At 35.8% G+C, this 4308-nt stretch overlaps 1 protein-coding gene across 1 annotated transcript in view; it reads right to left on the bottom strand.

Annotated features, from left to right (window-relative positions):
- The window catches only part of LOC133656006 (gamma-aminobutyric acid type B receptor subunit 1-like), a 507931-nt gene extending 504972 nt beyond the window's left edge, over nucleotides 1-2959 (bottom strand). Inside the window, exon 1 of the mRNA XM_062056726.1 lies at nucleotides 2827-2959. The gene's annotated coding sequence lies outside the window, so the exon portion shown is untranslated. The remainder of the gene's footprint in view (nucleotides 1-2826) is intronic.
- Nucleotides 2960-4308: the final 1349 nt, after the last annotated feature.

Raw genomic sequence — 4308 nt, 5'->3', positions numbered from 1 at the left:
CAGGCAGACACTATTGTCTACCCTGAGCACTTGGTCCACCACCTGTTGCTGATGTGATACCACGCGACAGATTCCAATCCCTGTTGACGTCATTACGTTTTGTTAACAACATGACAGTATCTGAGACGGAAAAGAAAAACAAACTATGGAAATTTAGACTTTGGCTTGATTCATTCAGAGAGAAATGCCTGCAGGTGGTACCAGAAGAGCACAACTCTGTGGATGAGATGATGATGCTGCAGACACTGCAATACAGGATACACCAACACACAATGCAGAAAGTGTGATGTTCGCCTTTGTTTTACAGACGACAGGGACTGTTTTTAGGACTTTCACCACCAATGAAAGTCTTCATGTCCAATGTCATGAAAAGAAAAAAAGAGGGGGAAAAAGCGTTTTTTAAGAGTTTTATCTTGTTTCATATTTTTTATATTTGTAGTAGATGACTTCATAAAAATATAACTAATGTGTGATTATTATTAATGGTGTATACCGTTATGGGCATAAGTAAGCAATCAACCCTGCAAATGAACCCTTAGTTGTTCAGACAACGTGAGTACAAATACAGAAATTCTGCTCCCATCAAAGCCCAATGTTGCAATATTACAACATTTCTCTAAAAACATACATGAACATTTTTTTTAAACTCTTCAATTTCTGCATCAAATACCTCCTACAATAACATCTGAAAGGTCAATTATTATTTTTTAGATTTTCCTATATTTGGGTCTTACAGGGATATACTGTATTCTATTTCTATTTCATTTATTTATCTTGTTTTTTTCTCTGTTCTTGTTAGCTTTTTGTATTTAAGATTACCGTATATTACCAAATAGTAGCCTGGGCGTTTATTTCACAAAATCGATTTTGGAGACAGGCGTTTAAAAGAAGCAGGCGGTTATTTGCACAAGGCTTTTATTTATTTTTGCACCAGTCTGCACCAGGCCATTATTTGGTTACAATGGTTACTGTCCAGTATTTTTTTTTCGTACAAAAAACTTTAAATGTAAAAGCTATTGTAAACATACAAACAAAAAAACAAGAGATGAACATGAGGTAGGCTATCAAAAGACAAGAGATCAACAAGGCCTCAACTTGGCAGTAGTGCAACAATTGTCAGATAGAATACCAATACTAAAAATAAATAAACTTTTTAAATAAAGCAGCCTACCGGGAAAAATAAAATGATGGTACCAAGTACTCAAGTATAAAACCCACCATCAAAACAGAACAATAATACTGTCACTTAAATAAAATAAAGGCTACAGTACTCCAAGTTTTAAATAAAGCAGCATACAGGAAAAATAAAATTATGGTACCAAGTACTCTATAAAACCATCAAAACAATAATACTGCAGCAAACGCAACCCCAGTAGCATTTTAATCTAAATTATGCAAATAACCGCCCATGGGCGGCTATTTGGACATAGGCGGTTATTAGGAAGAGGCGGTTAATTCACAAAATGGGGTCAGACCCCGGGCGGCTATTAGGACATGGGCGGTTATTTGCCCAAGGGCGTTTATTTGGTAATATACGGTATATAATGAAATATATACCGTCTGTGCAGCCTCTGGCTGTTTGTTTTTTGTTTTGGTTGTCCTTCTGAAAGGTTCTCCTCTCTACACAGAGGAATGTTGTAACTCTGACGGCGTGACCATCGGGTTCTGGTCACCTCCCTGACTAGACTAAGATGAATGCAGAAATGTACAGAGACATCCTGGATGAAAACCAGCACTTTCTATTCAACCTGATGGAGCTTGAGAGGTGCTGCAAAGAGGAATGGGCAAAATTGCCCAAAGATTGGTGTGCCAAGATTGTGGCATCGTACTCAAAAATACGCGAGGCTGTAATTGCTGCCAAAGATGCATCAACGAAGTATTGAGCAAATACTGTGAATATTAATATGAACAAGTTTTTTTTTTTTAATACATTTTAAAAATTGAAAAAAATCTAAACTTTACACATTGTCATTATGGGTTATTGTGTGTAGAATTGTGGGAACAAAAATGAATTTCTTCCATTTTGGAATAAGGCAGTAACATAACACAATGTGGAAAAAGTAAGGCCCTGAGAATTATTTCTGTGTGCACTGTACAATACAGTGACTGCCATTGTATTAAAGGGGGCGAGGCACCGAAGAAGGTCTAGTTAATTGTATCTTATTGTATATACAGTGCCAGATCACAACAGTAGTATTTAAAGGTACATGAACTGAAGTGAACTATATGTATATAGGGCTTTTCTCTGGTGACTCAAAGCCCTATACATAGTGAATCAACAGCAGTGACTAGAATGGCGGAAGCGGGGATCGAACCTGCAACCCTCAAGTTGGTGGCACGGCGGCTCTACCAACCAAGCCATGCCGGTTTTAAAAGGATAGGCATGTGCAATGTTTATCTTGTTTATCCAATAAGACAACAGCATGTTATTTCGACCTTTGAAAGTAGTGCATCTTCAATTTCTCATCTCAATACGAATGCATTAATTTCATGACATGTCTTTTTTTTTGGCGATTGAAATGCAACTGGCTATGCTCTGCGCGTGCATCTGTGTCTTTGTGCCAGAGTCGACAGCCCAATACCCTCACAATCTTCACATAACTTAAACTATGTGTCGTAAATGTTAGTTTCTGATTAAAAGTTACACATTGCTTAAAAAGATTTCCTTGGAAAAAATATTTTAACCTATGAATTGCACTTAAAATGCTTTAAATGCATTTTTCCAGTTAAATCAGCAAAATAGAATTTTTTAGACAACATGAAAGCATATTTTAGGCATTCAGCCTGGAATGTGATGGAATAAAAAGTGGAAAAGTTTGAACTCACAGCATCTACTTTGTTGGGTCAGGTCAGTCCAAGTGTTATTGGGCAAACATTTCCTGACCTTGGGTCCCACAATCACACGGTTTCCCCTGCAGATGTACTCAATCTCATAGTCAACCGGGAGAGCCTGCACACTACGGATCTAAACACACAGTAAGAAATGATTAACATTAGTTATACATAGCATAGCATTTGTCTTTAATACATTGTTGCTGTGTATAGACCAGGGGTGTCCAAAATGTTTCTACTACGGGCCGCACACTCAAAAATGAGGGCATTTTGATATTTAAAATTTTCAAAACCAATACAATATATCGTAACCCTTAGGACTCCCCTCAATTTTGAGTGTAAAGGTGCCAGGGACCTAAAAATGTCTTAGTCGTTAAAGTGTTAAAAATGAGTCATATATATATATATATATATATATATATATATATATATATATATATATATATATATATATATATATATATATATATATATATATATATATGTTAGGGCTGCAAAAACTAATCGATTAAATCATTTATTAAAATAGTTGCCGATTAATTTAGTCAACGATTCGTTGGATCTATGCTATGCGCATGCGCAGAGGTTTTTTATTTTTATTTTTTATAAATTATTATTATTATAATTTTTTTTTTTTTTAATAAACCTTTATTTATAAACTGCAACATTTACAAACAGCTGAGAAACAATAATCAAATCTAATTACTACTCCAATCTCATCCGCCTAAATAAAAATAATCCTAAATATTTGTTTAGTACAGTAGCATCGCTAACCCAACAAAGGACTCCCTCCAGTAGCTCCACCCACTCGGCGGATGACTTTATGAATTTTTTTAATAAAAAAATGTAACTCATTAGAAAGGAGATTAAAGATAACGCGTCCCAGCTTCAACTGGGTTCTATTAACGCAGATACGAATGTATGTACGATGGATATTACCCTAAAAAATAATCTATCTCTTTTTGAAGAAATAAGATTAGAGGAACTCCTGCGACTTGTTAATGGTACAAAACAAACAACATGTTTACTTGACCTACTTCCTGGGAAACTTATCAAGGAGTGCTAAATATTATTAACTTATCACTTTCATCTGGCACTGTTCCCCAAGCATTAAAAAAAACAGTTATTCATCCTCTGCTCAAAAGACCTAACCTTGATCCTGACCTCGTGGACCCCGATTTAATAAGTTGAAAAACTTATTCGGGTGTTACCATTTAGTGGTCAATTGTACGGAATATGTACTGTACTGTGCAATCTACTAGTAAAAGTTTCAATCAATCAATCAGACCTCATGGTAAACTACTGGCCGGTGTGCCACCTTCCCTTTATCTCGAAAATCCTCAAAAATTGTTGCACAGCAGCTAAATGAACACTTAGCGTCTAACAATCTCCGTCAATCCTTTCAGTCCGGTTTCAGGGCAAGTCACTCGACGAAGAATGCCCTCATAAAAATTACTAATGATCTATTGCTAATGA

This window comes from Entelurus aequoreus, linkage group LG08 (assembly GCF_033978785.1).
Source record: "Entelurus aequoreus isolate RoL-2023_Sb linkage group LG08, RoL_Eaeq_v1.1, whole genome shotgun sequence".
Lineage (NCBI taxonomy): Eukaryota > Metazoa > Chordata > Actinopteri > Syngnathiformes > Syngnathidae > Entelurus > Entelurus aequoreus.
The sequence above is the reverse complement of the archived record's forward strand: the minus strand, read 5'-3'. Positions and strand labels throughout refer to the sequence as shown.